Source organism: Amblyraja radiata, chromosome 7 (assembly GCF_010909765.2).
Source record: "Amblyraja radiata isolate CabotCenter1 chromosome 7, sAmbRad1.1.pri, whole genome shotgun sequence".
NCBI lineage: Eukaryota > Metazoa > Chordata > Chondrichthyes > Rajiformes > Rajidae > Amblyraja > Amblyraja radiata.
In genome coordinates this window covers 9,533,812-9,560,090 of record NC_045962.1, presented here as the reverse complement: position 1 = coordinate 9,560,090, position 26,279 = coordinate 9,533,812, and the positions used below count along the sequence as shown (strand labels likewise).

General features: G+C 44.9%; 1 long non-coding RNA gene across 1 annotated transcript; it reads left to right on the top strand.

Moving 5' to 3' along the window:
- The first annotated feature begins 18,400 nt into the window (after positions 1–18,400).
- On the top strand, positions 18,401–26,056 carry LOC116974826. The gene is made up of 4 exons (XR_004412444.1): positions 18,401–18,526; positions 20,523–20,640; positions 24,325–24,362; positions 25,969–26,056. It is a non-coding gene; the product is annotated as an uncharacterized LOC116974826 (long non-coding RNA).
- The last annotated feature ends 223 nt before the right edge of the window (positions 26,057–26,279 follow it).

Here is a 26,279-nt window from a genome sequence, read left to right as displayed (position 1 = left end):
TTTTAAAAAAAAGTGGGGTTACATTAGCTACCCTCCAATCCTCAGGAACTACTCCAGAATCTAAAGAGTTTTGAAAAATTATCACTAATGCATCCACTGTTTCTGGGGCTACTTCATTAAGCACTCTGGGATGCAGCCTATCTGGCCCTGGGGATTTATCGGCCTTTAATCCATTCAATTTACCTAACACCACTTCCCAACTAACCTGGACTTCACTCAGTTCCTCCATCTCATTTGATCCCTGGTCCCCTGCTATTTCCAGCAGATTATTTATGTCTTCCTTAGTGAAGACAGAACCAAAGTAGTTATTCAATTGGTCGGCCATGTCCTTGTTCCCCATGATCAATTCACCTGTTTCTGACTGCAAGGGACCTACATTTGTTTTAACTAATCTTTTTCTCTTCACATATCTATAAAAACTTTTGCAGTCAGTTTTTATGTTCCCTATCAGTTTTCTTTCATAATCTATTTTCCCCTTTCCTAATTAAGCCCTTTGTCCTCCTCTGCTGGACTCTGAATTTCTCCCAGTCCTCTGGTAGGCTGCTTTTTCTGGCTAATTTGTATGCTTCATCTTTTGTTTTGATACTATCCCTGATTTCCTTTGTTATCCTCGGATGCACAACCTTCCCTGATTTATTCTTTTGCCAAACTGGGATGAACAATTGTTGTAGTTCATCCATGCAGTCTTTAAATGCCTTCCATTGGTGTGCAATAGAGAGCACACAACCAGTAAATCCTGACCCTCCCCATTCTAAGTGTGGCACTGAGAACAGAAGGAATTTATTTCACGATTTTGTCATCTTGGGGAAAGAATTACTGCGCCTTTTTAGTAATACTCAGTTCTCACACATTAACAAGGTCTGCAGTCACATTCGAATACACATCTTCACAAGGGATGAGGAATATTCCTTTAATATTCCTTTGCTGGGAAACCGAGTATAACAGTGGCCCAGGACTTTCTCCATTGCACATCAATCAGACTTTATTGGACTTCAATATTATATCTTGCACTATATGTTGTATCAGGATGGCTCAGAATCTTCTCTCTTCCCCACACCAAGGCCCACGGCAGTGAACACTTTTGCTCCATTACTGGAAGCACCTAGAGTGTTTAGATAGTGGTCACTATCGGAGAACTTCAACTAACTTGTACAACAATCTCTTTTACAGGCAATACCCCAGGCGCAACTGGCAACCCCCCAGGCACAACTGGCAATACCCCAGGCACAACTGGCAATACCCCAGGCACAACTGGCAACCCCCCAGGCACAACTGGCAACCCCCCAGGCACAACTGGCAATACCCCAGGCACAACTGGCAATACCCCTGGCACAACTGGCAATAACCCTGGCACAACTGGCAATACCCCTGGCACAACTGGCAAAAACCCAGGCACAACTGGCAATACCCCAGGCACAACTGGCAATACCCCTGGCACAACTGGCAATAACCCTGGCACAACTGGCAATAACCCTGGCACAACAGGCAATACCCCAGGCACAACTGGCAATACCCCAGGCACAACAGGCAATACCCCAGGCACAACAGGCAATACCCCAGGCACAACAGGCAATACCCCAGGCACAACAGGTAGGAGCAGTAAATTTGTAGTCTGATTGTTGCATGATGCACCAAAATGACCATTGAGCTGAGTTGAGGACTTTTGAAGATGTTGAAAATGTCTATCTCACTGGAGACCTTTGAACTTTCTTTAATCAGTCTTTATTGGACTTCTGTGTTATATCTTGCACTAAATGTTGTACCAGGATGGCTCAGAATCTTCTCTCTTCCACACAGGACGCATTACCCCAGGCACAACACACAATACCCCAGGCACAACAGACAATACCACAGGTATGACGCACCAAAATGGCCATTGAGCCGAGTTGAAGACTTTGTTTTCTTCTTCACATGTGTGAGGAGTGGCCTTCCTTATAACAATCCCAAGACCAAGGGCTTCTATGTAGGAAGGAACTGCAGATATGGGTTTTAACCGAAGATAGACACAAATTGCTGGAGTAACTCAGTGGGACAGGTAGCATCTCTGGGGAGAAGGAATGGGTGACTTCTCGGGCCGAGACCATTCTTAAGACTGATATCAGGGGAGAGGGAGATACATAGATAGGGAAGTGTAAGTTTTGAAAACAGGACGAATGGAGATCAAGGAAAATATAGAATAGATCATAGTTAGCTGGGAGAAGGTAACAACAAAGCAAACAGAGATACAATGTAATCAGAGACAGTAAGACTGATTAGAGGGAAAGCAAGGATTACTTGAAGTTGGAGAAGTCAATGTTCATACCGTTGGGGTGTAAGCTGCCCATGCGAAATATGAGGTGCTGTTCCTCCAATTTGTGCTGGGCCTCACTCTGACAATGGAGGAGGCCCAGGACAGAATGGTTAGTGTGGGAACAGGATGTTAAAGTGTTTCGCAACCGGGATGTGATGGATTCACCTCATTGTGTGATATTTGGCAATTAATAGTTCCACATTAAGCATTATAACTTTAATATCACACGGTGGCGCAGCGGTAGAGTTGCTGCTTTACTGCGCCAACGACTACGACAGCTGTCTGTCGGGAGTTTGTACATTCTCCCCGTGACCATGTGAGGTTTTGCTCCCACACTCCAAAGACGTGCAGATTTGTAGGTAAATTGGCTTTGATGGTACTAATATACTGTATGGGGTAATTGCTGGTCGGTGTGGGCTCGGTGGGCCGAAGGACCTGTTTCCATGCTGCAACACTAAACAAAAACATTCTCTCTTCACTGCTCCGACCCAACCACCAACAACAACTAAGTCCTGACCCTCCCCATTCTGAGTGCTTCAACTGTTTCAGTCACTGATGGTGACATTCGTACTATTTTGATAATGCTCGCAGTTGGGGAACTGCAACTAATTAGTACAACAATCTCTATTACATACCATATCCACTGGTAACACACCAGGTTGGGGCTCTGACTTTTCATTCTGATTGTTGCATGATGCATCAATATGACCATTGATCATTGGAAGTTAAGTAACTTCAACTTGGTAGTTCAATGTATTTTGTCCTTAGAATTCCCGCCTCTATTTCACATGTCACTACGTTAAATAATCTGGATTATTCTAGACCAAATATGAATACTCTGAGACCAGGTACTGTGCATGTCCAACGTGCATGAAAGAAGCCATGGTCAACAATGGGGAAGTATTATTATTTCGCCAAATTAACCATTGACCATTGGAAAATAAGTCCAATCCACTTTCAAGATATTTTCTCTTGGAATTCCCACTGTGTCGTACAATACATGTGGTCCATTATCAGAGACACTCAGTGTTTAGATAAGGCTTGGTATTGGAGAGATACAACTAACTTGTACAACACTCTTTTTTACAGACAATACCACAGGACACACTATGCGACCGCACGACACTGCCTACATCACCACGCACCATACGCGCATAATACACGCCATGCGCACATTACGCACACATCGGGACGCGCAAATGATGTCGCGTAAATGACGCGCAAATGATGCCCAAGTGGGACAGGCCCCGCAGTTAACTAGCAGAAAGTTAAGATGGGCATGCAGAGTGATAGGGAATGCTTTTATAAGGAAAGGAAGAAATATTTAATTTGCAATGAAATTAAATATCCTGCTCTCTATGAGTGACATAAATAAGCTATTTTAAATAATGAGATATTTTAATTCATTTGTGGATTTGATAGAATTTCTCCAAAAGAAAAAGTGACAGTGTGTGATTGTGGACTGCTTGGCTTTGATTCTTAAGAATTTTCTGACATTCAGAATTAAAAATACAGAGCAAAGGAAAAGGGAATTTAAATATCTACCCAATCAAAACATTCTTAATGAAGGATTAGGGGAACCTTTTAGTTTAGTTTAGAGATAGATTTACATTTATACCAAGCCAATTAACCTACAAACCTGTACGTCTTTGTAGTGTGGGAGGAAACCGATGATCTTGTGGAAAACCCTCTCAACCCCATTCTCCTGTCTTCTCCCCATAACCCCTGACACCAATACTAATCAAGAATCTGTCAATTTCATCCTTAAAAATATCCATTGACTTGGCCTCCACAGCCATCTGTGGCAATGAATTCCACAGATTCACAACCCTGACAAAAAAATTCCTCCTCATCTCCTCTCTAAAGGTACGTCCTTTTATTCTGACGCTATGGCCCTTGGTCCTAGACTCTCCTACTAGTGGAAACATCCTCTCCATATGCACTCTGTCCAGGCCTTTCGTTATTCGGTAAGTTTCAATGAGGTCTCCCTCGCCCTTCTAAACTCCAGCGAGTACAGACCCAGTGCCGTTAACCCAATCATTCCTGGGATCATTCTTGCAAACCTTCGCTGGATCCTCTCCAGTGCCAGCACATCCTTCCTCAGATAATGGGCCAGAAACCTCCAGCTTTATATGTTGTTGGGAAGGACTTTGTGGGAAGAATTTTGAGAAGGAGGAAAGGCCCTCAAAAGAATGCAGAGAGATTTGTCAAGTGAGTTAAATGAAAAAAACACGAGGAGCTGGTCCTGAAAGGAGGGATTAAGAGGAAGTTTGTGGAGATATTTAAAATAGTGTCAAGGTAGAAGGATGATTGTTCCCATTTGTCGATGGGCCAGAACTATTAATGTTTGTTATTAATGATGGTGCTAACAAAGTACTATGTGAACATGTATGTTGTACTGCTGCCTGTAAGAATTTCATTGTTCTGTTTCGGAACATATGACAATAAAACACTCTTGACAGAACTAGGAGACATGGCAATGGAGAACAAACGTGATCAGGAGCGTTGAGTTTGATACTGTGGCACAGTCAGGGTCTGAAATGTAGACCCGAGGAACAGCCGATGCTGGGATCGTGAGCAAAATCGTTGGATGACTCTGTGGGTCAGGCAGCTTCTGTGGAGAGGGGAGGGATGGTTGATGTCTGATATCACGGCCCTGCATTTTGCCATGTCTGGGTATTTATACCTCCTCTTTGGACCTCATTGAAACTTACCGAATAGCAAAAGGTCTGGACAGAGTGCATGTTGAGAGGATGCTAGCATTTGATAAGGTCCCACATAGGAGATTAGTGGGGAAAATTAGGGCACATGGTATTGGGAGTAGAGTGCTGACATGGATAGAGAAATGGTTGGCAGTCAGGAAACAAAGAGTAGGGATTAACGGGTCCCTTTCAGAATGACAGGCAGTGAATAGTGGGGTACCGCAAGGCTCGGTGCTGGGACCGCAGCTATTTACAATATACTGTACATCAATGATTTGGAACAGTGGTTCTTAACCTTTTTGGCACCAATACATGCATACGCGAACAAAATACTGTTTGTGGTATGTACCTTTGTTAGGTTCCTAAACATGGGCTCAACATATTGATATCTTATTTGTGTCCCATTCATGACCCCCGGCAAAGTCCAAAACGACCCCCATAGGGGGTCATGACCCCTCAGTTAAGAACCACTGATTTAGAAGAAGGGATTCAAAGTAACATTAGTAAATTTGGAGATGACACAAAGCTGGGTGGCAGTGTGAACTGTGAGGAGGATGTTATGAGAATGCAGGGTGACTTGAACAGGTTGGGGGTTGGGCAGATGCATGGCAGATGCAGTTTAATGTGGATAATTGTGAGGTTATCCACTTTGGTAGCAAAAACAGGAAGGCAGATTACTGTCTAAATGGTGTTAATTTGGGGAAAAGGGGAGGTACAACAGGATCTGGGGGTCCTTGTTCATCAGTCAATGAAAGTAAGTATGCAGGTAAAGACTTTTGCCTCCATCACAGTGAGGAGATGTTGGGTGGACTCACTGTGGTGGATGTTAATATGTGTTTATTGTTGTTTTTTATTGTATTGTATTGTATGTATGACTGCTTCAATTTCGTTCAGGCTTCGGTCTGAATGACAATAAAGGCTATCTAATCTAATCTAATCTAATCTAAAGCAGACAATGAAAAAAGCGAATGGCATGTTGGCCTTCAAAACAAGAGGAGTTGAGTATAGGAGCAAATAGGTATTTCTGCAGTTGTACAGGGCCCTGGTAAGATTATTAAGGGTTTGGACACGCTGGAGGTAGGAAACAAGTTCCCGATGTTGGGGGAGTTCAGAACTAGGGGCCACAGTTTAAGAATAAGGCATTTAGAATGGAGACGAGGAAACACTTCTTCACACAGAGAGTTGTGAGTCTGTGGAATTCTCTGCCTCAGAGAGCGGTGGAGTCCAGTTCTCTGGATACTTTCAAGAGAGAGCTACTGTCGATAGGGCTCTTAAAGATAGCGGAGCCAGGGGGTATGGGGAGAAGGCAGGAACGGGGTACTGATTGGGGATGATCAGCCATGATCACATTGAATGGTGGTGCTGGTTCGAAGGGCCGAATGGGCTACTCCTGCACCTATTGTCTATCGTCTGTTGTCCTGTGTGAAATGTACGCCGGGACGGGATACTGACGTGAAGTTTATGAAAGGTAAAATGTAATGTTGATTGAAGCTGTATGTAACCTGTACATCTCCCCGTGCCAGGTGTGAAATGCTCATTAAACGACTGTGGAGAGAACAGCCAATGTGTCATCACATTCCGTGGGTACACCTGCGAATGTGCTTTTGACTTTTACAATGACAATGGTTCCTGTGCGAAGGGTGAGTGTATAAAGTATTGCACCAGTGCTGGCATTGCCTGGGATTATTGCAAAAGTGCTTTCTAAGTAAAACTGTATTTAGAATTCCCAATTTTAATTCAAAATAGTCAACTAGAACGTCCAAACATGAACATGATAGCTATGTAAATGCTCCTGCGATGAGCTACAGGGCTCTATTGGATAGTGTGAAATAGGCTGGGAGGTGTGGATTATGTCTTAATGTTGCTTTCATCAAAGCACTTGAGAAGTAAATGCTAACTATGATACACGATCTAGATGGAGAAGGATAATTTTACATAAAATATGTAATACAGAAACATGAATCATCAAGATGAATGTCTTAGAGTCATAGAGTGATACAGTGTAGATACAGGCCCATCTTGCCCACACTGGCCAACATGTCCCAGCGGCACTATGCCCAGCTTCCCGTGTTTGGTCCATACCCCTCCAAACCTGTCCTATTCATGTACCTGTTTGTTTCTTAAATGTTGGATAGTCCCAGCCTCAACAACCTCCTCTGGCAGCTTGTTCCATACACCTTCCACCCTTTGTGTGAAAAAGTTACCCCTCAGATTCCTTTTAAATCTTTTCACCTTCACCTTGAACCTATGTCCTCCGGTCCTCGATTCCCCTACTCTGGGTAAGAGACTCTGCGCATCGACTTGATGGGCCAAATGGCCTAGTTCTACTCCTAGAACATATGAGCTGATGACCTTATTATTGTGACGTGTACCGGAATACAGTGAAAGGCTATCCAGTCAACGGAAAGATGATACATGATTACAATGAAGCCGGCAGTGTACACATGGATATAGTATAGATATTGTTACGAATTATATCATCACTAACATTTCTAAATATAAGTTAAGAGGCCCATGGCCCTTTTAGTAGATTTCTCTTTGTACCTTTTGTAAAATTAGCATCTGCGGTATACAGAGGCAACAGAAAACCAAATGTTAACAAACATTTAACGACAATTTAGAAAATTGTAACTGCACACATCAGCTATTATCCAACAAACAGCAAGTAGCTAGAAAACTCTAATGCTGATGCTGTTAAGCTGGAAAGGGTGCAGAGAAGATTTACGAGGATGTTGCCAGGACTCGAGGGGCCTGAGCTACAGGGGGAGGTTTATAAACATGGGCTAGGACTTTATTTCTTGGAGCGCAGGAGGATGAGGGATGATGAGATGTATAAGATCATGAGGGGAATAGATAGGGTGAATGTGTGGAGTCTTTACCCAGAGTAGGGGAATCGAGAACCAGACGACATAGGTTTAAGGTGAAAGGGGAAAGATCTGCTCACATCCCTCTAAACCTTTCCTATCCATGTACCTGTCCAAATGTTTTCTGAATGTGGTTATAGTGCCTGCCTCACCTACAGGGCCTGTCCCACCAGCATGCGATTGCATGCGTCTAGCGTGACCAAACGTGGTGGCTTGAGGCGTACAGCTGCGCGGGGCCAGTCCCACTTCCAACCGCGGAGCCGTCTGGAGTTGTGCGGGGCTGGTCCCGACATCATACTCACCAATCAGCTAGGCAGGAGGCGGGCCGACTGAATTTGGACGTCACACGGCGTCGGGCGGTGACGTCATCACGCAACGGCACGCCGGGCGGTGACGTCATCGCGCAACGCCACGCACTAGGCGTACGCCGTCAAGACGCTGCGTACGGCGTCAAGTTGCTGCGTACGGCCTCAATGCGGCTGCGGGCCAGCAGGCCGTTGTCGCGCTGAATCTTTGAACAGTGTCAGTTTTTCGGAGCCCCGCACGATGTCGGGACCAGCTCCGCACAACTCCATGCGGCTCCGGCGATCGAAGTGGGACCGGCCCCGCGAGGCCGTACGGCTCAAGCGACCACGTTAGGTCGCGCTAGCCGCATGCTGGTGGGACAGGCCCTTACCTCCCCTGGCAAACCAGTCCTGAAGACCTTTCACGATGCAAGGACAATCACTAGCTGCTGCTTCTTACAACATGGTGTCTACATTTCAGAAACTTTCCAACGATTTGAAAACTGATTTAATTAGGAAAACACAAAGGATGAAAAATGGGGGGGAAGTTAAAATCAATTATAAAACAGTTTACAGAATCGTCTGAAATAAAATGTAAACATTTGATTCTCTTTGTCCAATATCTAGGCAAGACCTTTTGTGGCGTATTCACTCTTGAAGCACCATTTAGTAAAGAGATGAACGACAAAGCATCGGAGGAACATAAGCAACTTCTTGACAAGATAACTAAAATAGTACGTATATGGTCATAATGTCATGTGACAGGAGCATAACTAGGCCCTTCGGCCCATCAAGACTACTCTACGCCATTCAATCATGGCTGATCTATTTCTCCCTCCTAACCCCATTCTCCTGCCTTCTCCCCTTAACCCCCGACACCCATACGAATCACAAATCTATCTGTCTCTGCTTTAAATATATACATTGACTTGGCCTCCACAGCCTTCTGTGGCAATCTGTGTGGTATCTGCCGTTACCCAGCACAATTTCTAATGTCAGGGCAATAAAAAAGCAAAGTTAACCTGAGTTAAATAAGAGAAATCCTGGAACTTCACTGCACATCATCAAGACTTGCAGTGCATAGTTTCAATCCTCCAGTTTTCACCAGCGTGAAGTTCCATAATCTAATTGAGCTGCTGAAATGAAGCAATTGAACACAAAGAACAGAAACTGAGACGATCAAAGTGACATTCATTCCAAGTTGCACCATGTCAATGCTATTTACAGAACCACACCATGAAAAGTTGAAACTGCAAGTAAAGCCCCTGTCCCACTTACGTGTCCTTGGCACGCTAATTGCGCAACCTCGTTGTCGCGTTGAGGCGCGACGGTCCCACGAGAGTCGCGCGCGTCTTCATGCGCCCACACAGCCGTCTGGAGCGTGTGACGTCATTTGAAGATGGACACAAAATGCAGGAGTAACTCAGCGGGACCGGCAGCATCTCTGGAGAGAAGGAATGGATGATGTTTCGGGTCGAGATTCTTCTTCAGTCTGAAGAAGGGTCTCAACCCGAAACGTCACCCGTTGCTTCTCTCCAGAGATGCTGCCGGTCCCACTGAGTTACTCCAGCATTTTGTGTCCATCTTCAATTTTCTTGACCCCGCTCTGGGAGTAGAAGTGGGGGCGGATCCGGACCGCAACGGCCGTGAGCCCCAGGCCGAGCTCGGCGATCTGCTGCTGTTGGAGGTGAGATGTTGTGTCGCGCCAGGGTCTTGGGCCTGTCCCACTTTGGCCGTCAGTTACGCGACAGGCCGGTGGCATGCGAAGATTTTGTTCGGTACAAAATCCCGGAGCGCCGCGCGATGCCGCGCACAACCCCGTACCCCTCCACGCTTCTCAGTGGGACCGGCCCCGCGCAGCCACACGATGCCCGTGTGCGTAATTTGCGTGCCAAGGACAAGTAAGTGGGACAGGGCCTTTAGAGTTTCATTGTTCTATCTGAGACACAAGACAATCAAACACTCTTGACTCTTTAACAGATTGGGCTACTGAGTCCTGAAATCACTGTTGAAGTAGCAATGTTACAAAATTTTGAGATTTTAAAAATCAAGTCTGTAATTTATCCCATCAGATAAAGCATAAAAATAAGTTTAATTTGACACCTAATTCACTTTCATATCTCAAGTATTTAAAAAGTTATGGCCATTTTCATACTGGGAAATGAGCATCTTGTTCCCTATTGATTTTCTATGGACATAACAAAAAAGCTGTGATCGTGAACAGTCAAAAGCCCATAACTTTCTTAAAAATTAAGAGAACTGAATGAAATTTTCAGTTATCATAGATTGAAGCATTCTGAAACAAATATAAAATAATCTTACTTGGATGACCTGAAATGAAAGCATATAATTAGTTAGTTACCTAATTGTAGCTAATTTCAGACTTCAATTACTGGATCTAAACATCTATCCATTTCTTAATAAATGATTAACATTTTTAAATAGCCTAAATGTCCAAATAATATTCACAAATAATTCACAATAAAACATGATTTTTAAATCTCATTTACATTAATTTATAGGCCAAATGGAAGGAATTTAGTGTTTAATTGCTGTAAATAAATGCCCATTTAAATCAGCTTTCCAGTGGGTCCCTGTGGAACGCGCTGGTTTAGAACGTTCACATTGCGGTAGATTTGTGCCCCAAATGCCGAGAAAAATACTGCGCGATATAATGGGCCCAAATTGAGCTACTCGCAATATTAAACTTTGTATAAAGGGATCTTTAGAAGCCCTTTTTAATGTAAAAATATACAACCTAACTTCTGCTATTTGCTTTACGAGACTCTGCGGTTGCTGGCGGTCGCGGGTTTAGAGATTGATTTTTAAACTACTATAACTATTATTCAAGGCCTTTAAACCTAATAATAGCTTTTGCGACGGGGTCTTCCAGCGATTTTTCGTTAATAATTAACTAGGCTGAACATTTTCGATTGGAACAGCTTAGAGAAAATCGCGTTTTAAACCCGCCCCCTCTAAACGGCGCCAAAATCGCGCACACCCGCAACGGCAGATTTTCAACGACGCTTCAGGTAGGCTTTGCAACATACCTAGTTGAAGCACCTCCTTTTTTCAGTGTTGGTTGCACCAAAAATATATAACATTATCAGCACTAGATTACATTGATCGTCATTTCCCTGTGAGGATCCCAGGAGTTTAGGTTAGTTTAGAGATACAGCGTGGAACCAGGCCCTTCGGCCCACCGAGTCCGCGCCGACCAGCGATCCCCGCACTAACACTATCCTACACACACGAGGGACAATTTACACATATTCAATCCAATTAACCTGCAAACCTTTGGAATATGGGAGAAAACCGAAGATCTCGGAGAAAACGCTCGCAGGTCATGGGGAGAACGTGCAAACTCTGTACAGACAGCACCCATAGTCGGGATCAAACCTGGGTCTCTGGCACTGCAAGCGCTGTAAGGCAGCAACTCTACCGCTGCGTCACCGTGCTGGAGTTGTGGTGGAGTGCCCGGCACGTGATGTACCGAGGCAGGCCATGAATCTTCGTCTGGCAGATTCTCACCCCAGGAGGACCCCACCATCCTGAGCCATTTCTTCATTCCTAGCCTTCGGGATAAACCACCCTAAAGCTGTTTCGCGTTGTGTCTGATCAATTTTAGATCTTGTTATCCAATTTTGTACGGGGTCTGTACGGAATCTTTGTCCAGGTCTGTGCGGAGTTTGTACGTTCTCCCCGTGACCTGTGTGGGTTTCCTCCGAGATCTTCGGTTTCCTCCCACACTCCAAAGGCGAACGGGTTTGTAGGTTAATTGGCTTGGTAAATGTAAAAATGTCCCAAGTGGGTGTAGGATGTGTTTCCGCGCTGTATCTCTGAAACTAAAAAAAAATGTTGAAACTAAAAACTAATTTGGCATTAGAACATAGAAGATAGAGCAGAACAGCACAGGAACTGGACCTTCGGCCCACAATGTTTGTGACGAACATGATACCAACTTAAACTGATCTCACCTGCCTGTACATGATCCATATCCCTCTATTCCCTGCACATTCATGTACCTATCTAAAAGCCTCTTAAACGCCACCACTGGCAGCGCGTTCCAGGCACCTACCATCCTCTGTATAAAAAAAACTTGCCCCGCACATCTCCTTTAAACTTTCCCCTCTCACCTTATAGCTATGCCCTCTAGTGTTGAACATTTCCACCCTGGGGAAAAAGGTTCTGACTGTCTACCTTATCTATGCATAAAACTCAAGGTGTTTCCTTGCACAACATATGTGGGGGAAACCAATTCCTGGGCAATACTTTGTCAAATGTAAATATTGCCAAGTAACTGTAGAACGTGGAAGAGGATATCATAAACTGATTATTTTAATGAGTACAGACCGTGTTTGCCTTTGAATTAAACACTGATCCGGAAATGTATAAACAATGCTTTGAAACTGTTCTGAATTTTTTTCAGTTTAATGAAACATTGAAAGGCTATGGTTACAGAACAACTGTAATCATTACTGCAAGGTAAGGAGAAACTAAATTCAACGTTTACATGTAATCTCTGAAGGCCGAATAATTAATGCTCCCAATCACCAGCTCCGTTCATAAGTTCGAGGGGCAGAATTAGGCCATTCGGCCCATCAAGTCTACTCCGCCATTCAATCATGCTGATCTATCTTTCCCTCCTAACCCCATTTTCCTGCCTTCTCCCCATTACCCCCGATACCCGCACTAATCAAGTATTACAGCCAAATCAAGCAAACAAGAGAAACAATGTTAAACATTCAATGACTGACTGATCAAAATAAAGCGGGTATGAACTCAACATAAAATATTGTGGAGGGGACATGATGGCCCTGGAAGTGAGCAGTTTTGGACCTCATATCTGAGGAAAGATGTGCTGGCATCGGAGAGGGTCCAGAGGAGGTTTACGAGAATTATCCCAGGAATGATTGAGTTACCATATGATGAGCATTTGAAGGCACTGGACAATAGATAATAGACAAAAGACAATAGGTGCAGGAGTAGGCCATTCGGCCCTTCGAGCCAGCACCGCCATTTAATGTGATCATGGCTGATCATCCCCAATCAGTACCCTGTTCCTGCCTACTCCCCATATCCCCTGACTCCGCTATCTTTAAGAGCTTTATCTAGCTCTCTCTTGAAAGTATCCAGAGAACTGGCCTCCACTGCCCTCTGAGGCAGAGAATTCCACAGACTCACAACTCTGTGTGAAAAAGTGTTTACTCGTTGTTTAAAAGTATGAGGGGGGACCTCATTGAAACTTACCGAATAGCGAAAGGCCTGGATAGAGTGAATGTGTAGAGGATGTTTCCACTAGTGGGAGAGTCTTGGATCAGAGGCCAGAGCCTCAGAATAAAAGAATCAGCCAGAATTAGAAAGGAGATGAGGAGGAATTTATTTTGCCAGAGGTTGGTGACACTGTGGAATTCATTGCCACAGACGTCTGTGGAGGCCAAGTCAATGGGTGTTTTTAAGGTGGAGATTGACAGATTCTTCATTAGTACGGATGTCAGGGGTTATGGGGAGAAGGCAGGAGAATGGAGTTGGGGGGGAGGGATAGATCAGCCATGAATGAATGGCGGAGTAGACTTGATGGGCCGAATGGCCTAATTCTGCTCCTAGAACCTATGAACGTGAAGTGGAAGAAGGAATGGAGTTGGGCTTCGGGGCTGATCTGATGTTCAGGTTGGCCATTAGGTGGTCTTGACACACGATGTGCCTCAGCTCCCTCTTCTGACCTCGAGCTAACATTCTGAGGAGGTGGAGTAGATCTGACGTTATAACTGGGAGGAAATGTGACCTGAGCTTATAACACCAAGAAGTGGAGGTGTAATCCATTTGGATGCATTTAGGAAATAGAGAGGAATCCATTCGCTGTTGAAATTTGTCAGCTCTCTTACCAAGGAGGTGGTGTTGGTGCTGTCGGTGGTGTTTAGGGGTATAAATCCCATGGGCCTGTTCAATGTGGCCTAGGACACTGTGCGAAGTGGGTCGAAAAATTGCAGGCCCTCTGGCAGAAATATTTGTATCTTCCTTAATCATGGGTTAGGCACCAGGAGAGTGGTGGGCAGCTACTGTTGTTGGTCTATTTAAGAACGGCTGCAAGAACATGCCTGAGGACTACAGGCCAGTGAGCCTGACACCAGTTGTGGATGAATTACAGGATGAATTCTGACAGACAGGACCTATCTACATTTGGAAAGACCCGGACTGATTGGGGACAGTCTGTGTGTTTTTGTGAGTGGGAAATGGTGTCTCACCAATGTAATTGAGATTTTTTTGAAGAGGTGATCAAGAGCATTGTGAACAGGGCTGTAGATGCTCTTTACATGGACTGTGACAAGGTTCCGCATGGGAGACTGGGGCAGTAGGCAAGATCACATTGGATTCAGGGGAGCTAAATATCAGGATGATAAATTGACTTGATAGAAGGAGGTAGAGCAGGATGTTTTCCAGACTCGAGGCCTGCGATCTGTGGCGTGCTGCACGGATCAGTGCTGGGTTACCTGTTGTTTGGACATGTGCATGAACGATTTGGACGAGAATTCAGGTGAGTTTGTGGACGATAAGGCGGGCACTGGAGAAGGTTGACTAAGGTTGTCCAACAACAGGATCTAGATCCACTGGGAAAGTGGGCAAGGGAATGACAGATAGAATGCAGCAAAGACAGGAGTGAAGCCATGCACCTTGGGAAGTTGAACAATGGCGGGACTCGCACAGTTAGTGGCAGGTCCTTGCAGAAGAGACAGAGCTAGGAATTTAAGTTTCTTCAACATGGTGACACAGGTCATTCTTCAGTGGGCTTTCTGATCACTCATTTGACTGTGTCATTCTCACCATAAACGAATTGTACATTTAGAGTCATAGTCATGTAGCAGAGAAACAGGCCCTTTGGTCCAACTTGCCCATGCCAACCAAGATGCCCCATGTAAGTGAGTCCCATTTGCCTGCGTTTGGCCCATATCCCTCTCAAGCTTTCCTGTCCATATATCGGTCCAAGTCTTAGAAATGCTGTTATCATACCTGCCTCAACTACCTCCTCTGGCAGCTCGTTCCATACACCCAACACCCTCTGATTGAAAAAGTTGCTCCTCAGGTTCCTATTAAACCTTTCCCCCCCCCTCACCTAAAACATATATGTACTTTATTTCTTGATTCCCCTACTCTGGGGTAAACGACTCAGTGCATTCAGCCTATCTAATCCCCTCAAATCTTAAACACCTCTATAATATCACCCCTCAGCCTCCTGCGCTCCAAGGAATAAAGCCTTGGCCTAGCCTGCCCAGCCACTTCCTGTAGCTCAGGCCCTCAAGTCCTCCCAACATGCTCGTAAACAACTTTACAAGACATGGTGAAGTAGACTCTGACCTTGCCTGGTGATATAAAATAATTAGTTTTATCCTGCTGACTCTTATGTCAATAGAAACTGGAAGAGAAATGTAATCTGGGTTTCAGGCTGTTAGTTATTTCACGCAAGGCCACAAAATGTCTCGTAAAAATAGTCCTGGCTTTCATTTATCTGTTCATAAGTGATAGGAGCAGAATTAGGCCATTCTGCCCACCAAGTCTACTCCGCTATTCAATCATGGCTGATCAATCTCTCCCTCCTAACCCCAGTCTCCTGCCCTCTCCCCATAACCACTGACACCCGTACTAATCAAGAATCTATCTACCTCTGCCTTAAATATATCCATTGACTTTGCTTCCACAGCCTTCTGTGGCAAAGAATTCTACAGATTCACCACCCTCTGACTAAAGAAATTCCTCGTCATCTCCTTCCTAAAAGAACGTCCTTTAATTCTGAGGTTATGACCTCTAGTCCTGGACTATCTCACTTGTGGAAACTTCCTCTCCACATCCACTCTATCCAAGCCTTTCACAATTCTGTATGTTTCAATGAGGTGTCCCCTCATCCTTCTAAACACCAGCGAGTACAGGCTCAGTGCCGTCAAACGCTCATCATATGTTAACCCACTCATTCCAGGAATTGTTCTTGTAAACCTCCTCTGGACTCTCTCCAGAGCCAGCACATCCTTCCTCAATTAAGGGGCCCAAAATTGCTCACAATATTCCAAATGCAGCCTGACCAGCACCTTATGGAGCCTCAGCATTGCATCCCAGTTTTTGTACACAAGCCCTCTCGAACTAAATGCCAGTTCCAGGCCTCTCCCTAATTCTCAGCAAGCATTGTCACGTTCTCCCAGTAGTATTTGCTCCGTTTGTGCCTGAAAGTTCACTTTTACAACTTTACGATTGCAGGGAGGGGAGTATAATCACAGATGTCACCAACACGTTCGACAGTAATAGCACGGTGACCGAGACTGTCATTGAGAGCGCTATATCCAAGAATTACACATACCAAAGTAAGTGATACTGCTTTTATTATTCTGTACTAAAATCAAATGCCGGACCCCCGTCCGATGAAGTAACTGCTTCCCTCTTCATTGCCACAGGAAGCTGCGGGGGCCAAGTCATTGGGTATTTCTAAGGCGGGGTGTTAAACGGTATGGGGTGAATACAGGAGAATGGGGTTGAGAGGGAGAGATAGATCAGCCATGATTGAATGGCCGAGTAGACTTGATGGGCCGAATGGCCTAATTCAGCTCCTATCACTTATGAACTCTTCTGCACCTCTTCCTGTTATGTATTGCCAGGAACAATAACTATAACAGAGTAAATCATTTACTAATTAACTTTGAACTTGGTACATCACCTTAACTCATATCAAATGCTGCAGGCTTTCAGACTGTCCTGCGTGAGTCCCGGGTCCCCGTCCTCTGATCGGACTGTGTTTCCAATCTACCGCGAATGCGTTCTTCCATGACTTTCCTGTCCGGCAAGGATGCTGGCATGCAGGCGTGTAAGATGCCGGTCCCCATGTGTAGAAGATGCCGGCACGCGTGTGCGTAACATGCTGACACACTTGTGCGTTACATGCAGATACGCGGGTGCGTAACATGCCGACACGCGTGTGCGTAACATGTCGACACATGTGTGCGTAACATGCCGGCACGCGTGTGCGTAACATGCCGACACGCGTGTGCGTAACATGCCGACACACATGTGTGTTAGATGCTGGCATACGTGTGCGTAACAGGCCAGCATGCGTGTGCATTTGATGCTGGTGCGCATGCACAGGAGTTAACAGGAGGAACCTGGAGAAAACCCACGCGATCACAAGGAGAACGTGCAAACTCCACACAGACAGCACCCACGGTCAGGATTGAACCAGGGTCTCTGGTGGTGTGAAGCAGCAACTCTACCGCTGCGCCACTGTGCCGCCCCCTCCTCTCAGTATCCATTCCAATAACTGGCCCAATGGATAGTCACGCAATGAGTCTTCCAACCAACATGTCTTTGGCATGTGGAGGAAATGCCAGCACCTGGGTCATAGAGAGAACAACCTCTCCACATGGACAGTACCCAAAGTCCTGATCGACCCCACGTCTCTGGTGTTGAGGCAGCAGCACTAACCGCTGCACCACCAGGTGGCTGACGGATGATCTTAGAGAGGTGTATAAAATCAAGAGGTGAATAGTGAATAGAGTGAATGTATAGAGTCTTTTACCCAGAGTAGGGGAATCAAGAACCAGAGGACATAAGTTTAAGGTGAGAGGAGAAAGATTTAATAGGAACCTGAGGGGCAACTTTTCCACACAAAGGGTGGTGGGTATATGGAACGAGCTGCCAGAAGAGGCAGTTGGGGCACGTGCTATCATAACATTTAAAAGACACTTGTACAGGTACATGGATAGAAATGGTTTCGAGGAATATGGGCCAAACGCAGGGAAATGGGACTAGTGTAGTTTGGGCACCTTGATTGGCATGGACGTTGGGCCAAAGGGCACGTTTCATGACTCTCTCCCCACTAATCCCACTGGAGCGGGTATATCTTTTCCTAGATGAGGAATGCAAAACTGCACACAATAGCAAGTGTGGGCAACCCACGGCTTTAAGTCTCTGATATCCAGGGGCTGCCACTAGCCTCTGACTGTCACCCTCAAGGGTTGGCAGAAACCATTTCAAGTTGTTACTTCCACTGTTGTTACTTGTCCTGCCCCCTCCAGTAGGAATTCTTGCAGTGTTTCATCCCCCATCACAGATACCCAGCAATGAATGCAGACTAAAATATTTAGATTCAAGTTTAATGTATTATTATTTATGGTTACTTAAGGTTCATTCGGAATAATGTGAAATTAAGCCTGATATGAGATTGCATAGAGCATGTACATGCAAGTTAATTTCCTGGTTTGTTCTTCTTGTCTATAGCTGTGCCTGGATGTAATCTTAATAAGTGCGAAAAAATTTCATCCTTCTGTGTCCAACCGAGGTTTGGTTTGCCTGAGTGTTCCTGCAAACAAGGATTCTACAAGAACTCTCAATACGAAACAAAATGCATAGGTATTTTCAGATTTACAATTGATTTTTTACATAGAGTCATAGATTCATACAGCATGGAAACAAGTCCTTCGGCCCAACTTGCCCATATCGGCCAACATGCCTCATCTACACGAATTTCACCTGCCTGCATTTGGCCCATATCCCTCTAAACCTATCCTCTCCATGTACCTGTCCTAATGTTTTGTTGCAGTACCTGCCTCAACTACCTCCTCCAGCAATTTGTTCCATATACCTACCACCGTTTGTGTAAAAAAAGTTACCCCTCAGGTACTCATTAAATCTTTCCCCTCTCAACTTAAGGGCCTGTCCCACTTTCACAACTTAATTCTTTCATCCCAACCATTTTTTTACTCGTGGACATTTTTTATCGGGCTGGAAAAAACGTCCCGACGTTTTTACCTGATGCCACGAATACCTACAGCTAGCACAACGAGCCGCTACGATATATCTACAAACTGGGACAGGCCCTTTAAACCTATGTCCTCTGTTTCTTGATTCCTTTACTCTGAGTAAAGACTGCGCGTTTACCCTGTCTGATTCCCCTCATGATCTTATACACCTCTGTAAGATCACCCCCTCTTCCTCCTGCGCTCCAAGGAATAGAGTCCTAGCCTGCTCAACCTCCCTCTATAGCCCAGGCACTCAAGTCCTGGCAAAATCCTCATAAATATTCTGCGCACCCTTTCCTGCTTAACAACGTCAGTATTAAAGTTTTCGAACAGTTTGATGGATAAGACCTGAAATGTGTAGTTTCAGTTTTCAAAAGAGTGTGTTTATGAAAAATTGGTTTTCTATTGCCTCTGTACATCGCAGATGATAAATTTACAAAAAGCACAAAGAGAAATCTACTAAAAGGCCCATGGAACTCTTAAATTTGAGAAGTTAAATTTGGGACGATTTTGATATCATTTGTAACAATATCTATACTCTATCCGTGGGAAATGGCAAGGTGGCAAGATGTGCAATAAAGAGATTATTGCGCAATACATTTGTGACGCCTTTGCTCCTTTGTTCAAAGAAACAGCATGGGTCATAGAAAGGAAATAAGCACAAAATGGTGGAGTGACTCAGTGGGTCAGTCAGCATCTCTGGAGAAAAAGAGACCCTGGTTCGATCCCGACTACAGGTGTTTGTCCATATGCAATTTGTACGTCCTCCCCCGTGACCTGTGTGGGTTTTCTCCGATATATTTGGTTTCCTCCCACACTCCAAAGACGTACAGGTTTGCAGGTTAATTGGCTTGGTATAAGTGTAAATTGTCCCTAGTGTGTGTAGGATAGTGTTAGTGTGCGGGGATCGCTGGTTGGCGTGGACCCAGTGGGCCGAAGGGCCTGGAACCACGCTGTATCTCTAAACTAAACTCAAAAACTAGCGGAAGGATGAGATAGCAGTGGAAAGAGTGTAGATATACACCAGGAAGCTGACTGGACTGGAGTACTTCAGTTATAAGTGGAGATGGGACAGGCTGGGTTTGTTTCCCCTGGAGTGGAGGGTGACAAAAGCCCACTTGATAGAAGCACACAACATTTGAGGGGGATCGATAGGGTGGAATGTTCCTGTCTCAGTTGTCTAAGAGCGTATATCTTTAGGGTGAATAATAGAGGGTTTCGTGGACTGAACATTGCAGAAATTTCAGATATCCAAATTCTCCCCTCATTCATTCTTCTGAACAATGGTCTGTGTTTAATTCATGCAGCAGTTGTATAATTATAAGTTAAACGGTTAATTATAAAGATCTAAAGGAAGAAAGCATTTCAATGTTATCAAGTCATAGGAGTCATGGGGTTATGGAGTCAGAGATACAGTGTGGAAATAGGCCCTTCAGCCTAACTTTCCCACACCGACCAACATGTCCCATCTGCACTAGTCCCACCTGCCTGTGTTTCACCCATATCCTTCTAAACCTGTCCCATCCATACACCTTTCTAATTGTTACTTTAACATTGCGATAGTCCCTGCAAACTAATTACAGCAATTGTCTTTACTCTATCCCCAGAAACGTGTAAATCGAAATGTAAAGGGGAGAATCAACTTTGTGTGCCCCGAGCTGAGAGTAATGACTTTGTTTGTGAATGTCAGCTCGGATATAAAAACAACAATGGCAAATGCGACAGGTTAAGTATTTTAAATATTTTTATTTTATACCCAGTTTCCCAATATGGCAATAAACACAAACTTGTAAGAAATCAGTGTTGGTGACTGGTGATGGGATGGATGGCGGAGTGAACATTAGAAAGACAACCAGGAGCTGAGGGAGACAGAGGATTTGTTGGTCGCTACCACCCACATTTCCCCACGTGCTGGATAATTTGCAAAGAGGGCAGCACAGTGGCGCAGTGGTAGAGTTACTGCCTTACAGCGCTTGCAGCGCCAGAGACCCGGGTTCGATCCCGACCACAGCTGCTTGACTGCACGGAGTTTGTACGCTCTCCCCGTGACCGCATGGGTTTTGTCGAAGATCTTCGGTTTCCTCCCACACTCCAAAGACGTACAAGTTTGTCGGTTAATTGGTTTGGTGTAAGTGTAAATTGTCCCTAGTGTGTATAGGATAGTGTTCATGTGCGGGGATCGCTGGTCGGTGAGGACTATGTGGGCCGAAGGGCCTGTTTCCGCGCTGTATCTGTAAACTAAACTAAACTAAACTAAACATGGCCATGCAATATGTGACAGACATGGATCTCAACGTGTAGCCCAGAGATGTGGCACAAAGCTGATGTGAATTGTTCAGGCACTAGAAGTGTCCCTCAGCAAAGTTCCCTGTAGTTGTTTGACCACCATTGTAGACGTGCTTATCACAAACATAAGTCACAAGTTTAGGTTTGCAAGGCACACTTAAATTGAAAGGACATTGTCCTCCAACCCGTTTTTTTTTAAATTTCTATATTGCACTACTACTACGGACTGACGCAAAACTGCATTTCGTTGTACCCATACTCAGTATTTGTGCAATGACATTAAAGTTGAATTGAATTGAATTGGTTAAGTGGCATTTACCATCTCTTGGCCAATCCATTACTGCCCATTCACAAGCATTCAGTACACCCCAGAATCCAGAGACTACTTCAACTCCATTTATTGTTGTGGTTTATAAAGGGCCTGTACCACTTGGGCGTCATTTGCACGTCATTTATGCGACATCATTTACGCGTCACGACTGGGGTGCGCATTACGCTCGCATGGTGCGCATTACGCGCGCATGATGCGTGGTGACGTAGGCAGTGACGCGCGGTCGCGCACGGGGCACAAGGGTTTTGTGATGTACAAAATCTTTGCGCGCCATCTGCGTGACACGCAAATGACACCCAAGTGGGACAGGCCCTTCACACTCTTCGGAAGCATTCTCACATTTAACATTGCTTTGGGGCACTTCCCAACGGCACTTCACTCCGCCCTCTCTCACCTCGACAACAGAGACACTTACGTAAGAATGCTGTTCATCGATTACAGCTCAGCATTCAACACCATTATACCCTCTAAACTGATCACCAAACTCGGTGACCTGGGCATCGACCCCTCCCTCTGCAACTGGATACTGGACTTTCTAACCAACAGACCCAAGTCTGTTAGGTTAGACAAGCACACCTCTTCAACCCTCACCCTGAACACCGGCGTTCCACAGGGCTGTGTGCTGAGCCCCCTCCTCTACTCCCTCTTCACCTACGACTGCACACCTGTACATGGTACTAACACCATCATCAAGTATGCAGATGATACAACGGTGATTGGTCTCATCAGCAACAACGATGAGTCGGCCTATAGGGAGGAGGTCCAGCTCCTAGCCTGGTGCACTGACAACAACCTGGCCCTTAACTCCAAGAAGACCAAGGATCTCATTGTATACTTCAGGAAGTCTAGGGGCGGCACGCACACCCCCATCCACATTAACGGGACGGAGGTGGAACGTGTTTCCAGCTTCAGGTTTCTGGAGGTCAACATCTCTGACCTCTCTTGGACCCACAATACCTCAACTCTGGTCAAGAAGGCTCACCAGCGTCTCTTCTTCCTGAGGAGACTGAAGAAGGTCCTTCTGTCTCCTCAGATTCTGGTGAACTTCTACCGCTGCACCATCGAGAGCATCCTTACCAGCTGTATCACAGTATGGTATGGCAACTGCTCTGTCTCCGACCGGAAAGCACTGCAGAGGGTGGTGAAAATTGCCCAATGCATCACCGGTTCCTCACTCCCCTCCATTGAGTCTGTCCAAAGCAAGCGTTGTCTGCGAAGGGCGCTCAGCATCGCCAAGGACTGCTCTCACCCCAACCATAGACTGTTTACCCTCCTACCATCCGGGAGGCGCTACAGGTCTCTCCGTTGCCGGACCAGCAGGTCCAGGAACAGCTTCTTCCCTGCGGCTGTTACATTACTCAACAATGTACCTCGGTGATTGTCAATCATCCCCCCCCGTCACTCCTCCACCAGGAAAACACTATGACTGTATGCATGTAAATAGATGTATTTATTGCTCATATTCTATGTCGCTCTTCCAGGGAGATGCTAACTGCATTTCGTTGTCTCTGTATTGTACACTGACAATGACAGTTAAAGTTGAATCTGAATCTGAATTGAGCAAGTCGCCAATCTTCTCTGGTTAATTTGCTGTCATTGCCATTCAGTGTGTCCTTGGCAAGTCTATTGCTTCTGCACATGGATTCCTTCACTTAAGTCATTCTCTACTCTTGTACCCGGGGGTGAGATATTCTGGTGAAGAAGGTGTAGGAGCCTGAAAACTGTAACATCCAGATTCGGGAGCAACTTCCTCCCTACAACCACCAGGCTATTGAACACTACAACCTCCAATTAAAGCTCCGAACTACATAGACTTGGGGGCATTATATTTGACTTTGCACTAATATTGTTTTTATTTATTTGTCTGTTCATATATATATAAATATATATATATACACACACACTGACTGTTATTGCCCACTCCACTTGCTCTGAAAAGTCGATGGTGGAATTTATCAAATTGCAGACATCCTTTGAATGACGTGTCCATGTTAGGTGGGGAATTTTGGAATGCAGGATTTGGTTCTGAGGGTGAACTGGCATGTCCAGCATAGGGTGGTGTTAAAGAAAACCCAAAAACACACCACAAAGATCAAGTAAGGCAATCAAGACTTTATTAAGAGCGTCAAATAGAGCAATCATTGGAAGAAATCTAGGAGACTGCTCAACAAACATACATAGTACTCCTTAGGCACAGAATATTTCTTTGTGTTGTTTACAGTGGCAGGCATTTAAGTATTTTTCCTTGTTCCGAATTATCTTATAACAATCATAAATCATGCACCTCTGACCAATACAGATCAGTAAACACAGCCCAATTCCACATCATTGCAGATAAGCAAATGTCATGTTACCCTTTCCACCTCTTTTTAGTGCTTTACGATTGCCATGTTGTCCTTTGACTACAGAGAACAGAAGCTGACTAAAGTAGACTGCAGTAAGTGCCAGGTACACATGCCCAGTTTCTTTGAAACACAGATATGACCCATGAAGAGGACTTTGAGCTTCTCTTTATGCACTCTACCTGCCCCTACCCCCTGCTATCCACTTGAAGCTTTGCAATTTATCTTTGACAATGGCAATGGCGTTCACATTATCGAATAGACCGTAGAACATCACTGTCAACATCTACTTGTGGTTCAGATAAACGTCCGCATGGAAATGTGTCCTATCTCTTTTAAACCTAACTCATTGTTTTCAAAAGGGGAAATGTAATTTATTACAATATTAATCTTCTGAATCAATATTTGTAATTACAATGGTAACTAATACATTTTTTATCTTACATTTAGTTGTCCATACGGCTACGCTGGAAGAAACTGTGAGGATGGTAAGAATTAAAATCAACAGTTTCAAGTATTCACTGTGAATCGAAGAGAAGTATACTCCCTTGTTAACAGAAGGGGCAATGATTTCTCTATTGAGTCAAGCTAAGTCAAGGAATATTCATTTCAACAATGCGTTTGTAAGGCTGTAGACACAAGAAACAGCAGATGCTGGTTTATGAAAAAACAACACAAATTGATGGAGTAACTCGGCGGGTCAGGCAGCATCTCCGGAAAAAAGGGATAGGTGACATTTCGGGTCGGAACCCTTCTTCTGCTGGATCCAGTCTGAAGAACGGTCTCGACCCGAAACGTCATCTATTCCTTTTCTCCAGAGGTGCTGCCTGACTCGTTGAGTTACTCCAGCAGTTTGTGTCTATCGTCAGTATAAACCAGCACCTGCAGTTCCTTCCCACACATACAAGGTGAAGGAGTTGGCAAACTGAAATTACTATAAAAGCAGGGATGTTGTGCTGGAATTGTATTCAAATCTAGCCAAATCAGACCTTGAGTATTGTGCGCAATATTGGTCACCAAATTATAGTGAGTACTGTATATCTCCATAGATGCTGCCTGCCCCGCTGAGTTACTCCGGCATGTTGTGTCTATCTAATTCATTCATCATCGTTCAAAACATTAGCGATGCAGTGGTGCTACTTTCCATCGGGAACGGTGATGAACGCACCGCACATCTCAGTCCTCCAGTTCCTGCGGACTTCTGCCGCTGGAAGTATAGGATTTTGGTGTTTGTGCTTTTTCATCATTCCTTACAATGCTATGTACGACAGTGATCGCAACTTCTACTGCAGTTCATTTCACTGCACTTTATTGTGTATGGGATGAATAAAACTGATTGATTGATTGAAATCTGATTGATTGAAGTGTGGATGGCCGTTGGCTCGCTAGGAGCTCATCCGCACTTTGAGAGATCTTGTTTTTGGTCCTGCTGGGGGTCCACAGCCCCCTCCTCACCTGGCAGACCAGGTGGGGGAGACGGTTTAGTCGCCGACTATCTGACCATGGAGCGGGTAGCACGGGATTACATGGTACCCGTGGCGGGGGGAACTCACCCCCGACCTGACCTGAAGGATCTGAAGTGAATATATATATTTGTGCTGAGAGGATGCGGAGGGGAATGAGGAGAGATGAACTGTGTAGGAATGAACTGCAGATGCTGGTTTGCACCGAAGATAGACACAAAATGCTGGAGTAACTCAGCGGGACAGGCAGTATCTCTGGAGAGAAGGAATGGGTGACGTTTCGGGTCGAGACCCTTCTTCAGATTATTCTCGACCTGAAACGTCACCCATTCCTTCTCTCCAGAGATGCTGCCTGTCCCGCTGAGTTACTCCAGCCTTTTGTGTCTATCAGAATGAGGAGGGAGGTGCTTCCAAAGGGAAAGTTTAACTGTGTTTTATGGCACAGATAAGGATGTAGTAATCGGAGGGGGAACCTGCATAACTCGAATACTGTAAAGTTCCTCTTTTTGCATTGTATAATTCTGCTCTGTAAAGCAATTTGTAATCAATGGTATTGGGGTTCAAACGGATGAAGCATTTTCAGTCCTGCCACTCGCTTGATGTTAATTTTGGAATATCCGTCTCTTTACAGGATACCAACTTGCTATTATAGTGACTGGAGTTTTAGCCGCAGTTGTGATTCTGGCTCTGGGGATTTCACTTGTGTGTACATATGTCAGGTAATTTCATTTAATGCATTTCCCTGACTCTCAGTCTGATGAAGGGTCTGAAAACCGATACATCACCTATTCCTTTTCTTCAGAGAAGCTGTCAGACCCGCTGAGTTACTGCAGCTATTTGTGTCTATCTTTGGTATAGGGGGAGCTGGCTTTAAGGGACTGATTCATGATGTAATTTAATGTCTTGGACTCCATGCCACTGGATCCTGACCCAGATCTGTCA